Source organism: Anguilla rostrata, chromosome 5 (genome assembly GCF_018555375.3).
Source record: "Anguilla rostrata isolate EN2019 chromosome 5, ASM1855537v3, whole genome shotgun sequence".
Taxonomy (NCBI): Eukaryota; Metazoa; Chordata; class Actinopteri; order Anguilliformes; family Anguillidae; genus Anguilla; species Anguilla rostrata.
The window spans coordinates 16,145,685-16,166,223 of record NC_057937.1 but is presented as its reverse complement, the minus strand read 5'-3'; the positions used below and the strand labels follow the sequence as shown (position 1 = coordinate 16,166,223).

Below are 20,539 nucleotides of genomic sequence, written 5' to 3'. Positions count from 1 at the left end.
TTTTACAATCAGAACCGACTAAATCCAGGCGCAGTTATACCGTTTACTGTGCATTATATTATTGAGCGATATTTCAGTCTCTCAGATAGTGAGATAGTAAGCGTAGTAGCCTTTGCAATAAACACTTTTCCTATTAGTCTACCATAGTGCGTGTGAGTAGACCATGGGTGGGCAATTCTGGTTCTGGAGGGCCGGTGTCTATGCAGGTTTTTATTTCCATCAATTACACTGGCTAAATGAGCTAATTGGCTGTGTACACCAACAGTGGTTCTGGTTAACTCCCAGATTTGATCACAGAAAAACGTTTCATATAGGTACACAAGAACAGTCTTCTGGGGTCATTCATGAGCTTATCAAGAAATGTACTGTAGCTAAAATGTCAGATGGCTAGGGATAATTAAGAACTTAAGGCCAGGAGTTGGCATGAAAAGCAGGAACACGACCCTCGTTACCCACCTCTGGAGCAGACGCTGAAATGTGCAAAGACCCACGTGAGACGCTTATTTCAGTTAACATCTTTGTTAGTCTGGCGAGAAGAACGTTGTCTCAGCGCGCGGTTTGTTCACGCGATGACATGAGGCACCTGCGGTCTGTTGAGGGCTTCTTTTCTCATCAAAGGCATGCCCCGTGATTAGCCTAATCAGGCTGGATTTGGAAAACATTGGGCGTGGGGAAAGCCTTTAAAAATCACCCGAAAAAACCTTGAAGAAAAATGCAGACAGCGGCTAACCTTTGACATGAACAGCAGTGTTATTTTTTCCCCTGAATGGCTCATATCAGATACCCGAAGACTAGCCGCTATTGATCTGTGTAAAATTAAGGCGGCGCCATACACACATAGTAGCTGTGGCGGTAATAGCTTCTGGTCTCAGCGGTTCCATTCATTAAAGCCAGTACACATGATGACTATCAACGCTGTCCCAGGAAGTTGGGTGACCTGTAGACACGGACCCCAACACAGGATTTCTTTAGAAGTTGAAGCACATACATACAATGTAAACACAGTGAAATAGCCCATGATCATTATGACCAACTTAGGGTACGTGTATTTCACAAAAACGTCCTCTAGGTAAAATAATATTTCATGAAGAAAATAAGTGGGTTGGCAAAAATAAATGTTTATGTGAAAAGCTTGAAGGGTGGTCACATCCAATTCTGTATCAGCAGAGCAGCTCAGCAATGAAATTACCAATTTATCAAGTTTTTTAAAACTAAATGTGCTTGATTCATGCATGTATTAAGATGTTATGGTAGGAGGTGGTCAATATATTATTACACTCATGTATTAGGAATGTGTGAATATTAAAATGCTAAAAGTTGTAATGGGGCCAGTAAGGACAAAAAAAAAAAAAAACTCTATAAGAATAAAATTCACTTCTATCAGAGTAGACTTAACATGTAAAACAGGTGGATGGATAACATGTTGAATGATAAAATGTTAATGGAAAAAGTGCCAGTTGACTAGCTCTGGTCCCTCTTTGTAACAGAGAGAATTATCAGTAGAATTGTTCAACAGTCGAAAACCATTTACTCCCAACATGATCTCATTACCTCTTCCCATCAGTGTCTGGGACGGCCCACCCACAGCATTTCATCTCCGTATGCTGACCACATCTAACAAGCCAGCTGCAGACACTGCGCTAAAAGGGCTTTCTTTTTTGCATCTCCTGTAGCCTCAGCTGGGGCCTGATGGAAACAAGACAAACATGTAAGATCCCCTTGGACATGCTGTTAATATTTCAGAGCCCTTTTGCTACATTCCTGTTGCCTTCATGCACATGTAAAAATGATGAAGACAGATGAGTGTTGACTGCTGTGCACAGTCTAGTGCCCATGTAACATTAACATGGCAAAAACGAATCTCCTTTGCCTGCCAGGACCCTTGAATTGTAGCCTACAGATGCATGAAACATGATCATTCTGAATTAGCTGAAACCAAGATGAAGACCAAATTGTTACCAGCATTTGTGAGCTTAACACTCTACGGTATTACCGCTGCCTTTTATGGGTCGAATATGAGGCCAAGCGACAAACTACTAACAGTCACCGTGAGAGCCGAGAGAGCTAGCAGCCTCTCACATACTGATTTAGCTTCAAAGGTATCTTGGGGTCTATCTGAATTTTAAACCCCACCGTTCTGTCCATCTGACTACTCACTTTCCCTGGGGCAATATCAATTTTCTAAGCCCTGCTGACTTTTGCACCCTCCGAAAAGGTCAAATTTCAAGCTTCAGTTAGGTGTACGTAGTGATGAAAGATAATTATCTCGTAAAATGCTTATTTATTTCTCATGATGCAATGAGAAATGCTTGATATCATTAAATGTTCCCTTGTATGCCTACTGAAGAAATCAAGTCAGCAGGAATCATGATGGGAGCTTAAGACCATACTGGATCTGGTAGCACAGGTCCCAGACATGATCAAACATGCTGTGATGCTTATGGTTCTAACTGCTGAAATATACCCTTCATTGATATCCTCCTTTAAGAAATCAACCGTTTAAACCAAGTGTTGCTTAAGGTGTAAGACTGAGTGACATTGTTCGCAAGGTGACCAAATCTGAATCCATACAAATCCTCTGGTGCAGCTGTGGGCTCGATTACCCACCGTGGTACATTTGGTACGGTGAGCCCATTTCTGTCTGCACCCCTCTCTGCTTCCGTCCTGTCGGAATAAAGTAAAAAGTGCATAAGAAGCAGGCTGTCTGCACTCAACGAAATGAAAGAGGTTTTGCTCAGGGACTGGTAAATTAGATCTTGTTTACCCTTTTTAATATAAAATCTCATTACCTCTCATTGCACACAATATTAAACCAATCTTTCTATCTTAAGTGTGTCCTTGGGATGGAGATCCCTATCGACTAGAAGGTGGACTATAGACCAAGTTTCTTCAACTACTTCTTCCAAGGGATTCTTTTTTAAACCTCCACTGGAAAAAAAACACAAAGTCAACATGCAGGGCATGATAAATTAAGAATATCTCTCATGTGGTTCCTGCTTCAGAAATGCTTGCTTTTTTTGTTATTCAAAATTTAAAAGTGTTTACAAATAGAGTGGAGCAATGAGCTTTGAAATAATTGGCTCCTGGGCCAGTATCAGGATTGTAATTGTCTTTGATTTGCATTAATATACAGTATAAGCATTCAACTGACTGCCACAATTTGAAATGAGGGTTATGTCTAGGTTGCTGCCCCTGGTGTTATTCCGTACTGTTGAAAATAAAGTATTGATTTTGCATTGAGATGAATTAGACCTCGAAGCAACATTTCCCATTTCACGTCTTTTGTTCTGGCCCTTGGTTGCGGAACCGCTTCCAACTGTGGTCAGGACAGCCAAAGCCCTATCCTTCTTCTGATGCAGACTGAAGATCCACCTCTTCAGATTGCACCATTGCTCCCCTGACCCTCTATAGCTATTATTTTCTCTCTGATTTCCTTTTGGATTAATAATATAACAGGTATGAGTGTAAGAAGATTACTTTTGTTTACAATACTAATTGTTGATTGGAACGAATGATGTTTTGAAGATGTTATTAATGTCCAAAATGTTAATTAATCAATCCGTAGCACATCCTTCTTTACGCATTATGTGGTGTCACTTTTTACTATGACCTCTGACCTCTGACCATAAGTAGTAAATGCATAATTAATCATATGTAGCAAAGGATTACGTTTTATGTGTTCGGCCATGTTATATTTTTCATTTTATTGAAGGTGAGTCACCGGACTCTATGAGCAGACTTTTGTCTGCCAGTGGTCCATAGGTTTGATGACTAATATGAGTTGTGGATTAGGGTTTTGGATTTTTGCTGCATTGATGTTTCTGTAGCCTGACCATTTTTGAATACGGTCTAATACACTTGGCATGCAAGCGTATTACATCCTGCCTGGTTTTGGGGGGTAGGCTCTCCCAAGGGATAGGCTTCTCATTTAAGTGGGTCAGGATGGAGTTTCAGTGTCTCATGTGAACTGTGTTGGGGAGTTTCGGGGTTGGGGCATTGGGAGTGCTGTGTGAGTGTGCTGCCACTAGGGGGTAATGTATAGCGATCATGCCACAGTCAACCAATGTTGTATAGCCATTCAAAAACACTGGCCACATGCCTTTATACAACATTTATGTTATTGACAAAATTTGTATCACTGGCAAAAAGATTAAGTTTTCAATTTTTCAACAAAAACAGTAAAAAAATAAAATAATAAAAACTCAAATGGAAATGCATAATGTACAAAAAAAAGAATTCTTTACCAGGGACTTGGAATATTCCTATTTAAGGCTGCTGTGGAGATAAAATCTCATGTCTCTGCAGAATTTAAACATTTCGAGCAGAGCGTGCAAAAATAAACTTGTACGTTAAATATTTGTCTTCCGAGCATAACACAAAGAGAAGTGCAGAACAAGGCCTCTGTGCCGTTTCTGCCCTCAGAGTGTTATGGTGACAGGAGTGCATTGAGGGGCCATTACACAAGTTCCTTTCTCAGTTTCTCAGTTCACCTCCTGGGATTGACACGACTGCACAACCCCGTATCCAGGCGCGTCAAAGGTAGACCACCAGCACCGAATCTCGGACTAATGGTCCTCCTGGCTTAAGCCCTTTCCCTCCAAATACAAAGTTTTGTAAATGTCTCACATGCTGCGTAACTGACGTGTGAGAGCTGCTTTCCAACACTTGGGTGCTTTAATTAGCGAGACATGGTGGTCTGCAAGCAGGGTGGCTTTATGCCTCCTGGAAGCCAAACACCGTTTCACATTACACCAGTTAAAGTTATGAGATTCAACTGTACTGTTTGAACTATGTTCTGTTACTGTGTAATGTATCAGTCAGGTTAACAAATGTGTTGGCTGGCATATTTTTATCTCATTTTTTATCGCAGGCCCATTTTGTTTTGCAGTATCGATACTGCAGGTGCACTCATTGGTAGTGAAACCGGCATGCCTGGCTACAGCTCGTGGCAGTCAGTACCTGTTTGGGATGATCCAAAAATGCAGTTTATTCTGTTGCTTGTCTTTCATCAAGCAGTGCATTGCTCCGAGATTGAGAAAGTCGTAAAAGGCTCATACCGTGAGGGCACTTTAACGGTTGGTTGAGCAGGCTCAGTGCACCAGAAATTTGTACCTTATTTTTGTTTTCCTTCGACAATGCTTGTCTGAAGTCAGATACACCAGTCAAATATTCAAGTGGGAGATGCAGTCCCCAGTTTGTGCTAAAAGTCACTGAAATAAAGCAAAATAATTATTTTTAAAAATCTGCTGATTAATGCACGGTACCATCAGCCAAACCCTTGTAACATAAAACTAAACAAAAAGTCACGGTTTACGAAATGCTGATATTGTGTGACATCATCTTCAGTGACGGCTTCTTTACAATTGCATCAGTGATGATCACAGCTGGTAGAAAGTGAGTGATATCCTGAAAGCAGCGAGGAGATGGGTGGATGTGTACTCGAAGGTCACATTTCCTTGCTACCGGTCCTCCCTTTGCCAGTGGTAACACAATCTGCGTCCTGCGTGTGGCTGCAGGGAGTCCAGCCTCAGCAAAAATGATCATCTTTCCGATGACGAACAGCACAATTACACAGTGAAGACAAGAAGGCATTTGTCATAACTGTTGAAGCCTGTGTGTGAATTTGTATGTAAGGGGCAGGCCAGGGAGTTTTTTTGTTTGTTGAACTATTCATGTTTCTTACAGCACTGCCTCTCTCATTGGACTTACAGTACATACTGTAGAGATTGTGTATCGCTGGCCTGCAGAAGGAAAGAATGTGTTGGAATTTGGAACTTTCAAAGAGGGAAAGAGAGATAAAAGAATCCTAAAGTCATTTGTGTGTGTGACATCTGATTAGCATTGCTTGTTGGGAATCAAGGCTAATAGATTTAGATTCAACCTTCTATCAGTACAAATTCAACCAGATGGTAAACTATGAAATTAGCCATACAGTAAGGGAGATTACGTTTGGCTATTTTGTGCTATTTTTCAACACTGAAGAATTGCTGTCGTGAGTCATGCACAGTGCAAATCGATTTTTCCAAAATGAGTGGCTCTTGAGCAGTGAATGTAAGTGTTCACTGATTTAGTTGTATTGATTGTAGATAATAATTCCACTGTTCTGCTATCAAATTGTCCTGTCATTTAGGGGTGTAGATCTGGTCATTTGAAAATAAAAATATTTACTGTCAAACCACAGCATTTAGGAAAATGACTGAGTTACTTTTCCCCCCTAGAATCACAGATTAAAAGATCAAACATTTGATTACATAGTTTAAGTAATATGTTTGAATGGATTACAGACAAGTTATTCTATAACAGATGTTCAGATTATTTTTTACTAGGCAAAACAAACATTTTTTCAGTCCTTGCCAGTGATAACTGCATGTTAATATTAACACACACAAATTTGTTTGTACACAGAAAAAATCATTAATACAGTTGTATGCAAATTTTGGCTACGTCTTTTCAACTTCACTGTCTTGACTGACTCTGGGACATTAGCTTAATGTATTATCATATGATATCTAGTCGAATCCATTCTTCCTTTTGTCTGCACAATATTTCCTGTTCCACTGGCTGCTACACAGCTCTAAAGCATACTGTAATAGATCCACCCCTGTGCTTAACAGTTGGCAAGGTGTTCTTTTCCTCAAATGCTTCACCCTTTTTCTTTAAACACATCTTCCTTTGGTTGTGGGCAAACAGTTTAATTTTAATTTCATCAGTCCATACTCCATTGTTCCAAAATGCTTCGGGCTAATCAGGGTTTTTCTTTCACATATTGTAGATGCTGACTTTCGTGATGAGGCTGTGGAACAGGCTCCCTTCTTAAAACTCTGTCTTTGCAGATCATTGTTGTGTATGTGGCATTGTGGGCCTGTCACCAGCTTCTCCAGTGTCAGCTAAACTGTTCTTCATGTTCTTTGCAGTGATCGGTGGGTTTTGTTGTGCAGATCGGACGAGCTTTTGGGCAAGTCTTGACCTTCTGGATCCAAAGTGTTCAATTTAGCCATTTCTAAACAGTATTACTGACAGCTGAAATGGCTAGCCTGAAGCATTGAGAGCTTTTTATTATTTTTTTTAGCATTCTCCTATTTTGTAAAAGTCAATTATCTTTATTTTTAGGTCCCCAGACAACTGCTTAGAGGAGCCTGTGGATGTTGGAACAGGACAGAATAATTGCAGTGTGACAGATTATAAATTATGAAGTAAATTCAGAATAATGGTTCAACCCTAGAATTATCCTGACTAACTGAAGTCCTAATGGGTGAATCCGCTTTTCTGGGACTAAGTACTCACCTTGTTAAAAATGAATAAAGAATCATCTGAATGGGTTCCCAAATTTTGTTATTTTCTTTAATCTGTAATAAATGCAAGTAAATAGCAATCATGCATTAAGACATGCAGTAAGTAGTCACATGTAGTGATATGCCATGTAAGGGCAGGTCAGCTTCTGTTCAATTAGAGATTCATTGTAAAATACACCAGGGGCCATCACACTTTTGCATACAATTGCATGAGTCCTCTTCTAGAAACATATGTTGTCTGTTAGAGTTAAAAGTACCCTGTCAAAACTGTTTTTGGACTGAACATTTTATTATACGTTGCCTGAATCATTACGATCGTGTTCTATTTCTTTAAGTCTCCATATGTAGGACCCATTATGTAAGCTGCCATGTTCAAACTTATGGAGTAATAAAGACATTGTACAGCGATTTGTTCATTGGAACAGGTACTGACAGAGCCCTGGGCACATTAAAACTGGCGGTTTACTTAGATGTTACTTCACTGGCAAAAAAATCAACAAGATTCCATTAAACTTACAGTTTTGGCAGCAAGCGCTGTGCTTGACAAGCTGACCTTGGTTTCTGTCTGAACCGGGCACACCTACATTCTTTGTGGGATTTCATCACCCCCTTGTCTAGAAAAAATCTTTCAAAGCATCCCTTTTCTTATCACCCCCCCCCCCCCACCCCCCCTCACCACCACCCTCTTCATCTATGGGTAGGGTTTAAGTGTTCCCAGCCCTTGGCTGACCCAGGGAACGGATATCCTGCAGTTAAAAGTTAAATATTAAATAAAAGGAACGGCCCACTCATGTTTGGTAGCCCAAACATTCCTGTCATATAAGCCTGCCCTCCACAGCAGGTACAGTACCTGCAGACATCGAGACAGTAAACCCCCTGCCCTGCTACAAAAATATTGGTCTTGCGGTTTTTGTTTCGTGGCAGGCTGAACAAAGAAGTAGGAGCTATAAATGATGACTACCGTCGTGCAGCCTTAAAATGTCATCACTGCATTATTCCAGATATCACCTGGTATGCACTGTGGCGGATTGAACTGTCCTTTTAGATGTGCTGCAGAGTGTACCATGACTTCCCAGCTGAGCTCTAGTGCACCCGGATGGGGATGCCCATTTGTTTCTGTATAACATTACAAAACGAACCCATTGACTTTAAATGTGGGTCAGCATCTGGCTTCACATGCCTGGGATTGAGTTTAGCCTCAAAGGGACTGGTAGCACTCTAAGGTTCCTGTCACAATTTGTTTGGTCCTGAAGGGGGACAGATATGGCAAACCACCACGCTCCTTCCGTTCCCACAAAATGCCCCAGTTGAAAGATCAGCTTGCAGGATGTCAGCGAGCTCACCTCACATGTGGTCTGATGGGTTTCCACAGGAAGATACACTGTTTCTTTTTAAAGGCAGAGCAGAGGTTTATGGTCCAGTGTTGGGGTTTCAATCTCTACCACATTTTAAACTTAAAAGGGTGGTTAAGTGGTCCCCACAACTTAATTAAGAGAAAAGTGGTCTGAGAATTTGCCTTTAGGTTTAGGTTTTTTTTTTTTTGGTCTTGGCCATTTATTACAGCAGTTCATTTCCACATTTAGTGAAAAACAGCTTGTATTGTAAACTTGGCTTCTTTTCAGACATGGCTGAAGTTCACCCAATTCATACAGAAGTAGATTATATTAAAAAATATAGTGAAATAAAATATGTTATCAAGGTATTGAAACACTTCACAATATATGAGTAAATACATTATTTATTTCCACTTTCAAATAATGTAATATTAAGAACAAATAAAAATATATTGCTGTGAAATACATCTTTATCACATTTCCTAAAAAGTCCACAGATTTACAATATATTGCAGTATATTGGAATGGCAGTTATGCTATCTGCCAAGTTGTGGCTTGGCGGGGCATGCCCGTACCTATACAGAATTGAGAGATTGCACTTTCCAGGGTTTTCTACAGAAAAGAATTACAATGACCACAGACTCTCAGCCCTTTAGAACATTATCTTCTGTGGATTCTGACCTCATGTAAGCACACAGAATTCTGATACAGCTTTGCACGTCCACACAATAAAGCCCCAAACTTTGGTTATTTTGCATTTTTATCCTTGTTCTTCTTTTTCCCGCCCCCAATCAATAATTCTCCCCATTGGACATTTAACTGCATTTTCTGCCAATAACAATATCTGATCAAAGTAGTCTGATCAAAGTAGCTGAAAGCAAGATACTCGGATACACATGCGAAATGGACATATAAGGACGTGCACATGTGATGCTACAGTATTTCTGCCAACTCAAAATGTTTTTTTTTTTATTTGGTGGGTGGTATCATTGTTTTGTATGGATGCTAGGTGGTAAAATGAAAAAAAGACAGGGCCAGCTTACATGGAATAACGTAGGGAACATTGGACAGCATTGCTTTGGAATAAAGCTTGTTTAATTTAAATGCGTTAGCTATGATGGCCAATATTATTTGTTGTAACTTCGCTACACTTTTAAAGGTAAGCCTAGATTTTGGAAGATGTAATTACTGACTTATAGACAGTGCTTTGAATGCATGAGTAACTTGGCATTTTTGTACCTTGAAAATGTTTTTTTGTTGAGATTCTGTTTACATAAATGCAATTCTATGTATGGTACTCTCACTTCAGAGAAACTGAAAATTAAAGGCAGCTATTGAAATACACCCATAGTCTAAAGCCATATGAAATATAGATATTGAATTTCCAGAATGTTCTTCTGTCTTTAATTACCTTCAAATTCAACCCACCTACCAATTACGCTTTGCAATTGCGCAGCAGGTGCCCTTGCCTGGGACAAATAACGATTTAATGTCATGTGTTCTGTAAGTCATTGATATATATTTTTTTGCAGGAGCTGTTGAGGTAATACATTTGCCTAAGGGCATAACAGTGTACAGTTTACACAGTATTCAAACTTGTGTCCCCCATGTGCTCTGTTGTCCTCTGTGTCTTATTCTTAATGTTTTCTAAAAATATGTTTTAATAACTGTAAATGTGCAATGGAGCCCTACAGAATAATTAGCTAGGTTGGCCAAATTGCCAAACCCCACTGTGTCATACTGTTGAAAGTTTCTCCAAATACTGTTGAAAGTTTCTCCAAAATGTAAAGCATCATACAATTTGCCGTTCTTGGGGAACAATCGAAATGAATAACATAAACGATGGCACAGCTATTATAGTGGTTTAAGTTGTATCTGGGGATATCAGATATCCTCTGTATTGCAGATCCCTAAGGATACTTATAGTTAAATGTTAATTGGTTTATCATTCAGATGTAATAATTCTATAATTCAGTTTATTCACTGTCAACGCATAATAGGAAGGATACATTTTATCCACACAACGTAATTAATTTCTTACTTCTTTAATAAGACTGAAAACACTGCAATAGAGAGCAATTAATTGGACCGATTTGGTATCATCATAATTATAAAATGAAATTTTACACCTTTCTGGAACCACAGGGCTACAAGGGAGCAGGTATCATTCATTTAAGAGTTGTCATTCATGCTGGTAGCAGCTACTCTAAGTGTCTTAGAGCAGCACCAGCTTTGCTCTGACTGTGTTCTAACCTTACCCATTGTGAACAGGAAAGGCAAAAAGCTGATCCCAGATCAGCCGTCCTCCTCTGTGATGCCAGCTGTTGGTGTTGTCGTTCCTAAGATACCATGACCGGCTCCCAGACGTCCCCTGCCAAGCGCATGGCATGATCAGAGGAAGCTACGGTTCGGCTGGAAGTAAAAGTGGTGACAGCAAGGAAGTGCCAGCTCGTTTATTATCGCGGTGCCATCTGAGCGCGTTGCAGGAAGGAGATGGGACTTAATCTCGCCTTACTCTGCTGCTTTTCCTATGACAAACACCTGCTCCCCTGTTTCGCATTACAATTATAGCCGCAGAACTTAAAATAGCTTTGGAGCCCTGCTGGGTAATGATGTTTGGTTGACAAGCCGGATTCATCTTTTAGCTTGATCTGTCAAAACTGTAACACGACCGTAGAGGTAATTTCTCAGTGTTCCGTTATGGCCGTCGATAGTTAGAGAGCCATATGATTTAACAGACTGGGCTTGTTTTTTTGAATGGCAGAAAGAAACTCCTGGTTAAAGGTCTGTGCGACATCAAGCTTTCCTCAGGAGTGGTCAACAACGACTAATCTGTTCTGCGATTTCATGCCAACTGCTCTCAACCGTTTCGTTACTCCAGTAACTTTTTTGATCTTATTTTTTGAGAAATTCATGAGCTGCAGCTGCAGAACGTGCATGTATCCTGGGCGAAACTGTATTACTGTTGTCCGATATTGGAGTGTTCCAGTGCTGCTCTGCCCAGCTGTCCAGAAAATTAAGCCGGAATAATTGGTTAGAGCAAATCCAGGAAACACGCTCTCTCTGCTGAACAAGCATATCATTATTCCCCTGTTTTTCAGTGGATGTAGTGCTAATGATTTATTACATTCTAAAATATTCAAAGTAACTTGCCACAAACTGCCTGTACAGTAAATAAAAATTTCATTTTGAGATGCTTTTGATATTTCACAAGCAAGTTTTGTCATAAACGTCTTCATTTGATCCCCATGGGTGGAGCAGGTGGAGCAATGACCTACTGCTGTCCTACACAGCTGTCTTCGCATTCATTTCCTCAACTTCCTTTTTGCTGTACTTCCATTTCTGCACAAATGTGCATGTGCATTCAAAGCACTGTTTGATTTACAAGCCTTGGGATCGCATTAAGATTATGGGGAGAGAATTGGTTTTTAGATAATTAGCTGTTCAATGTACTGCGTTACAGTAAACATAATTTCCCTTGTACACCTGGGCTTTTCCCCAGTGATTAAAGGCTGTATTTTACAATGCCCAGGGGCTGTTTCCCCTGCACATGGCCCTCCATATCCCTCCCTCATTTCTTGTAGTCCTTCTCACCCTCTCCTCTTGACTTTACCCATAGGCCTCTTCTATTCTCTCTCGTGTTCTTTTCCCTCTTATCACGGCTTTACCCAGAGGCCTCTTTTCACTCAAGCTCCTTTCCCTGTCCTCCCAACAGTACCAGTGCACAGCTGCCTGCCTCCTATGGAGAATAACAGTAATAACAACAACAATAACAACAACATTGCAATTTTCTTCTGTGAAATGATTAAATGAGCAGGTACAGTTTTATCACAGAAGGTAATCTCCGTTGACTGAAAAGCCTGCAGCCATTGATGGATTGCAGTACTGCCACATGAGTCGTGATTATTAGGGTTAGAGCGACAAATGCTGAACATTGGGGTATGGCATCCTGAAAAACTCTCCATTTACAACATCGGTGATATTTAGCCTTCCTTAAACATTTTTTTATACCTGTACATTTGAAAATGAACTAGATACTTATTGTACACTGTATAGAAGTAGTTACACAAAATTCATATGCATTGAATATTCCATCAAAATATTTACGTCATATGTCAAAATCTTTATTTCATTTATGACAAGCTGATATGGTACATTATAGGTAGATAATGTATTCAGGTGGTCCTAAAGGATCAGTGCTACTTTGAGAGTACAAGATTTGTCTAACTGGAGATGCAGAAAAGCCCAAGGGACAATAAAGGGCCTGGTGTTAATTTTGCAGCCTCTTTATATGGGCACCAACCGTTTCCTGCAGATTTCCACCATTTGGAGTAAATTATCCATTTGCAGGAGTGCATCAAACTCCATTGTTCTTGCTTGTTGTCTCCAAATGTGCAGTTCAGTCTGCTTGGACTGTGCTGAATTTATTCATGGTGACAAGGCCTGGGGGGTTGGGGGGGGAGGGGTTGGCAGGGGGTGTACACTGATGGCTGATCCATGTGTGGCTCATCGGTCATCAGTGGAATTTTACCCCTCGTGTTTGAGGACCTGGGTCTTTAGTCACTAATTAATAACAGTAATAACAGTATCTTGACCTCACCATGCAAGCTGCCTGACAATTTGGCTGGACTGGATCGCACTGTAATTTAGCCCCTGGTAACAGCTGCTATGCCTGACAGATGTGACTACAAAGGCTCCGGAACTGCCAACCACTGTAAAACTCCACAGCTGCAGAGAATATCGCTCGGTAATGGTTTTATGGATTTATTTCAGATCTATAAATGGGCCCATCGGTGTCCAGTGAAAAGCCAGGCATAGAGTTATGCTAAACCTGGCACGTTTAAGAATGATCTTTGTGGCTACTAACCCACTAAAATGTTAAACATTTCTTTTTATGTTTCAAACAGTATCCCAGTTAATAAAATGCATTATTCTTTTATATTTTCCTGGAGATTGTTTCCTCGATGCTTTGACCTTCCCATGACATTGCCTATCAGAGTGTCAGTAATTGACATTTTATTTCTTAAAGGCAATACCTAACACTCAAGAAATAGACTCAATCATGCGATTTCCCTTGAGGTTGTGACCCCTTATCTCTATTTTCAGCTCTCAATTGTCTGAAAATGATTGAAATGCTTTTTTATTGTTTGTGATATTTCTGATTTAGAGATTCAGAAGGACAGGCCAGTTTGATGGGATTTATGCTGACAAATACATGCCAATCATTGTCTAAGGCAACACTACAACACTGGACGATTTTTAATTGTAGAAGCGGTTTCATGTGCTGTTATGCTTTGAGTGAACGAGGTCCATGGAGGACATATGGCCAGGAACATAAGCCTGCGTAAAACCACACTCATGCATGTAAATCTCCTCAGGGGGAGCGGCGATGCATGAATGAATGAATGTCAGCTAAGACTAAGTGGCATGTCCGATGTCTGGAAATCACAGCACTTTGAAGAGGCCCAAGCCAGTGGTAATTACAGGATTTCCTGAATATTTAGAGGGAGTAAATGATGTGGAGACAAGCGTGAACTGGGTAGAGGGGAATGAAGACTTATCTGGGCTTTTTTTTCAAGTGAGATACATCCGTGAGATACATCCGCAAATGCAGTTTTCCAATGTTAAATGTGAATTTCATATGAATGTCTAGGGAGGACCCTGAATGTATGGGTTTTTAATAGATGTTGTTTTCATTTTAATAAGCGTTATTTAAATTCTGTGGACCAGGAAGGGATTTTCCCTGTTCTCATCCCCTTTGTTTGGCGTCACTCTCACATGGCGCCCTGTGCGACCGCCTATATCGCCTATGCCTAGAACCGGCCTTGCCATCAGCTGATCGCTTTCTCAGTGGAGGCCCTGAGGTTTCTCATCAGTTTTAAGGCCAGTCTCATACTATGGCTGGGAGTTCTCTTGGCTGGATGCACAGCTGCCCATGACTTTGCCCGACAAACCCGAACATGGTGAAATTAATTTCCAGGAGATATAGATAAAGACATGGGTGTCTTTATTCCGGAAAGAGTCTGCTTGCTGAGGGAGGGAGAGTAGTCAGCTGACAGGTTTTCCCTCACCTCACTATTGACTCTTCTTGTCAGATTGATGTGCAAGAGTGGCTTCAGCTACCAACTCTGTCCTAATGAGGTCAAATTAAGTTTCAAACATTAATTACAATAATAGCCTTTACAATGCCATTATTTATACAGAGCTTTTATCGTGTGTTCCACAAAAAGGAAATGGACACGACTAAAAGGTAGTTGAATGTACAGATGAAGATGTTACATTTGCTTAGTAGATCCTGTTATCCAGAGGGACTTACAAAAGGGGAAAACATTAGTGCTAGTCTCAGGAATGCAAAAGCGCAATATCAAAAAGTGTATAAGTGTAAAGTTAGCCAAACAATTCAACAACTAATGGGGTAAACTGGCTGCAGTGGGGAGCTCATTTCACCACCAGGGGGCCAGAACTGGTATAAAGTTAAAAGTAACCGTTAAAGTAAGGTACAATATAGAAAGATCATACATATGATATATAATCTTATTGTAGATCATCTGTATCACACATTCCGTCTGCTCTCACAGTATGGGCTGATTTTAATGGTGGCACGCTTGGGACACATGCATAGCTCGACATGTTTCCCGACCGACTTCAAAACCAGTAAATATTTGAAAGCAGGCCAGGAATGGAGTGCACCTGCAGTACCCACAACAGAAACTTTAATAATGAGCAGATGAGAGAATTATCGTACGGACTTCCAAAAAACTCTCTGATTAAATTTCAGCACCTGCCATGGTGCGGTTTCATGACTGAGTGGTTCAGGAACAGAAATCACTTCAGCTCTCCTAGTATCTCTGTCAAATTAGCAGGAACCAGATGCACACAGAGGACTGTTTGTGATAATTAATCGCTGGGAAAATGTTGTCATTGTAAAGAAGGAACCCTTTGTTTACTTGAATTATTTTTTAAATTTTTTTTCATGTATTTGAAGGCAATAGCACAATGAGATCAGGTCATAGATATTTGTTTTCTCCTTCAAAGGACGATATGTTTAGAGGCATCTATTATGTTGTTTTTTTGATGTGGCATTAGAGAGCCATTTTTATTTTGTTAACAGTTCCTCTGCCAATGACGGTCCTGATTAATCTCAATATTAATAGGTTGAGGCAGAACAAGTGATGCAATGCAGCTTTTATGCACAGTGTTTGTTTTCAGTAATGAAAGAACGCACAAAAGCAGTTTTCAGAAGTGAACACATGAAAGGCTGTTGTATTGTGGCTTTCACATCATCTACAGCAATGTATATCTCACTGCTGATTTAAAAAATGTTTTTTGCAACATAGAATACAGCAAGTAATTTTGCCGTTTGATATCTGAAAACGTGGGATTGGCCTTACTTGGTGCTTGGGTAAGAGATCTCCTGAAAAAAAGAAACCATATCATGTTTGTTAGGCTGCAAATTTACCTTACATTAAGGATAAAATCAATTCCCCTATGTAGTGACAGGGACACTGTGCAAAAGGTGTCATCACCTTTCAGATGAGTTGAAAAAGCAAGATCCTCACTCATTGGAGACACTAACAATTGGTGGTGATTCGGTCAAAATAGCAGGCAAGCACTGTTAACGATTTAAGCTTACGCCATTAAGCTTATATTTTTTACATTAATAAAAGACAACGACATCTATTATTTCAGTTCCCTCAAAACATGTAATTGTACACACCACAGGCTTGTAAGCACTGAACAAAGAAATATCTTAGAAATATCTTTTCTTCTCCACAGCTGAAGTGCCGATGGCACCTTATTTGTTTTAATATGAATTCAATATGTGGGTATAGTTTGTTTGTATGAGAGGAGTACTGCTGTGTGTAACGTGTGAACAAAGCGCAACAGTAGCACAGTGCAGGCCTATTGCTTACTCAGTTCCTTCTCCAATTACCATTCATCTTCCTGAAAACGAGGTCAAGGTAAAGTCATGTTTGAGGTAATTAGCCCAGGGGGCCCATTGTCCTCACTAGAACATTGTTTAACCAGCAAACTGAGGTCATGGTTTAGTCTATATTTTACAGTGACCCAGTCTAACAGGTTGACTTGTGCCTCTGCTGATGAGGTGTAGAGGGGAGGAGGAGGTGGGTACCAGTGGCTTTTAAGTTTGGTATTGCATGGGTTATGCCACACTGCCACTGTAATAAAATTATTTAAATAAGCATGATTTGCGTTCTCTGGATTGAAACTGTGGGCCCACAGAGCTGACAGTGTAGAACGAGTTCCTGTCTGCGTTTACGCATGGTAATCATGCAGGGCCCGCTTCACACGTGTAACATGGAGGCAATCAAAAACATGTGACGGAGGTCACAGCCACAGCTTCCATTGAAGGGATAACCTGTATGCTCTTGGCTTTCTGCGAACTAAACCTGCTGGGAAATTCAGACAAAAAACAAAACAAAAAAAAAACAAAAAAAAAAACCCTGAAACAGTCAGTCTTTGTCAAAGCACTGCTAGAACATGCTAAAACATCTATTGAGTCGAATCATCCATTCATTTAAAAAAGCAGAAAAAAAACAGACATCAAATAAGTCTTTGGCGAGGAAGGGAAAGTACCATCTGTTTATATAATATGCTCAATATATTAAGTGTTCTTGTGATGAGGGCATGTTTCCAGTGTATGGCAATGAAACACTGCCTCAAGCGCTAGGTACAGTACTTTGGATTAGTCTTTCAAAAACCCATCCGTTGACAATGGGTGGAGAGCAAGAATCATCTTGCAAACCGCTTACTTAGTTGGACATGATATTGCTTCTTTCCCACATGCTGTTTATTCAAAAGAGACCCTGGAGCACTGTAAGCTTCTTCCTTGTACCTTTCATATAATCACATTTCAAACCGTCTTCCGTCGGAACACCTATGAGGTTCAAGAAACTTAATATAATCTCCTTTGCCATTCTCTGTTTCCTCCCTTTGGATACAACTTTTGATAATTTTTAACAATGAATATTATTGTTGGAGAATATGGCTTCTCAAGCCAAAAGGATTATGTTGACTAAAATCTTCCCTTTTAAATTGAAGTGCATTGTAACACATCTTTCACAAATGTTTGAAACACTATTCATGGGTTTGCGTTCTCATGAATTCTTACACTGATAGAATGGGGTGAGTAATTTCATACGTTGAGTAATTTCATATGTTGAATGCACATTTTGTTCTCTAGCATAGAAGTACGGGCACTGTGTAGTGTAACATAAGGTCACCAAGGTCATCTTATTTTCTGAGTGGCAGACAGTCACTTGACTGCTGCATATTGTTGCTGCTGTAGTGACACGGGGTTCCATTTTATGGCCTCTTTTCAAGGTCATTGCACCTGATTAACTGACTGGGCCACAATCTCATTAATTCAATGAAATTTCAAAATATATTTTTAAAAAATTGACAAAGGGGTTTTCTGCTAAATCTAGCAAGACTGTGTCTTGATGACACTTGAGCCATGCAGTCATTGCTATACAGCTGTACCATTGCCCTCTGCGTAATTAGTCGCCAAACACAATTAAACTCCCACTGTAAAGCAATCCGGCCTTGATACACTGCAGTGTCGTGAATATGCTTATCCACCTGTTTAATCTACTACCTGTCAGCGCACTCCCCATGGCCCACTGCGGTGATAGATTAGATTCAGGGCTGAAGGAACAGTACCAATTACCACACATAAGCGACCTGCTGATATCTATTTCTGTTGGGAATGAGGAACAGCAAGGTGTTCCCAGCTGTAGATGGGGGTCTATTCTTATGGTTTTATTTAATATCTGGAGTATATACATCTACGTTAATGATTTGAGTTGCTGGTACAGCAGCTAATGTGAGGTGCATGGAGGACCCAGATTTTGGAATGAAAAAGGATTTGCAGATTGGCTGATTTCTGCGGACACCTAGAGCCGACAGTAAGAGTCTCTTCCTCCTTCCTCTCTACCTCCTGGTAAGCCTCAGGAAGAAAGAGGGAGTGACAGTTTGATTGAAACACACACACACATACAAACAAGTGCATGCACATGCACACTTCCACGTGTGCGCATACATACACATACACACATAGAGCACAGACACACTCATATATACTGTATGTTAGCACATGCAGACGTACAATACACAAAAACGCACATACACCCCAGTGAACACAGGCCTGAACACCCGGCTGTATTTGGTTGAAGGTTTATAGCTGACTAGGACACAGCCAGGCTATATCCGCTTAAAGCCAAATTGGCGCTAACCTGAGCTAACCTAGTCAGTTTATGTCAAAACATCTCTCAACCTAGATTTCCACCCCTCTCGATTAATAGATTCCATCTTGATTTGGGCTTGTGCTCACTGCGACAGTAGTGATTATTTCTTAATAACAGTGCAGTATAACTGAGAACACAAAGTAGTACTCAGAATACACGTTTTATTTCTGCAAATCAAAACTTGAATGTGTGAAGTGTGAAGTGTGAAGCTTTACTGTAAAAACTTGTCCCCAGCTTACCTTCCATAGCTGTTACATCCCTTTATTCCACTCTTATGATTTTAAATCCCAGCCAAGGTTTCATTAAGCCTTTATGCAATCACCGAGCTGAGATGTTATTGTTCATACACACACTGTGGATGTCAACTAAATAAATAATGATTTCAAGTTTCACAAGGTTATCTTCGGAAGATATATTAAATCGGCATAAATATTTAATAATTCAATTATGACTGTTTTTTTCTTCTGGACTGCTATTTGAGAGCCCTACACTTGGGATACAGGATTGTTTCAAAAGGTTTGTTTTTCATTAGCATTTTTATTTGCTCCACATTTTACACCAATTAAGAGTGCCTCTCACTTCAACAGATTCACACAAACAGCAAAACCTAACAGTGTTGTTAGATTAAGAGAACAGTATCATATATAATACTATTCCTATGGTATCAAAATCAACCATAAGATCAATGTTGCCTTGTCTATAAGCCAAATTAAGCTACTGTACATCACGTTATTCAATGATTGGTTGTCAGATACTCATTTCTACATGTATAACAAGCCAGAATTCCCATTGTAGGGTTGTCCATCGAGCCCTGTAAGAGCAGAAAGGCAAAATTAGTAGCTGTTTGCTGTTCTCAGTCTGTAGTAAATTAGTATTAATGTGAAGGGCTGATTCCTGTATCAATCTGTGAAAAAGCCAATACGCCCATGATGTTTGTTCATGTTAAGAGTCTTTGAATACCAGCTGCTCAGAATAAAATGAATAATTGATGTCTACTTTCTATCACTCCTTGTACTATCAGACCATTCATACATTTATTAAAAGTTGATTATTGTACTTTCCCCAGTGCAATCATGTACACTTAACTGCAGGACACACATACTGGATTCTGTTCAGTCCTGAGACTGTCCTTATTTGTTAAACGACTTCCCTGTTGTTATATTCTGTTCGGTATTCTTATTTTCCACTGGTGTCATAATGTAAGGCCTTTCTACTCTCGTTCATTTAAAAAAAAAAAAAAACCGTGTATTCAATACTGTAGTATAACAAATGCCTCCGCCTTATAAAGGAGATGTTAAGCCAGACTTACGGGGATCATTAAAGATCCCATGGGACTTATAGCAAATAAGAGGGGGCTCCCCGGTGTCCTGGCAAAGTTCCCAGCCCGGCTCTCTCAACCTGGCCGGCTAACCGTCCTCCGCTTTAATTGTCTTAATAATAGGCCTATTTCACAAGATGGCGTACACAAGTTTTGTACTACCGTTACTATTTTGTGACATGTTTGTGCTGCACTTGTTCTAATAAAGATTTATATTGCTTGTCAGATCGCCTGTGTAATGGTGTTCAGTTCACTACCGAGCTGTTTGTTTTCATCGCTGATAAAAACTACCCACACATTTTTTAATCATCTGATATATCTTAAGTAGGC

At 40.1% G+C, this 20,539-nt stretch overlaps 1 protein-coding gene across 1 annotated transcript in view; it reads left to right on the top strand.

Moving 5' to 3' along the window:
• The window catches only part of LOC135254830 (platelet-derived growth factor C-like), a 37,333-nt gene that overhangs the window by 1,753 nt on the left and 15,041 nt on the right, over window positions 1-20,539 (top strand). The gene's annotated exons all lie outside the window — the stretch shown is intronic.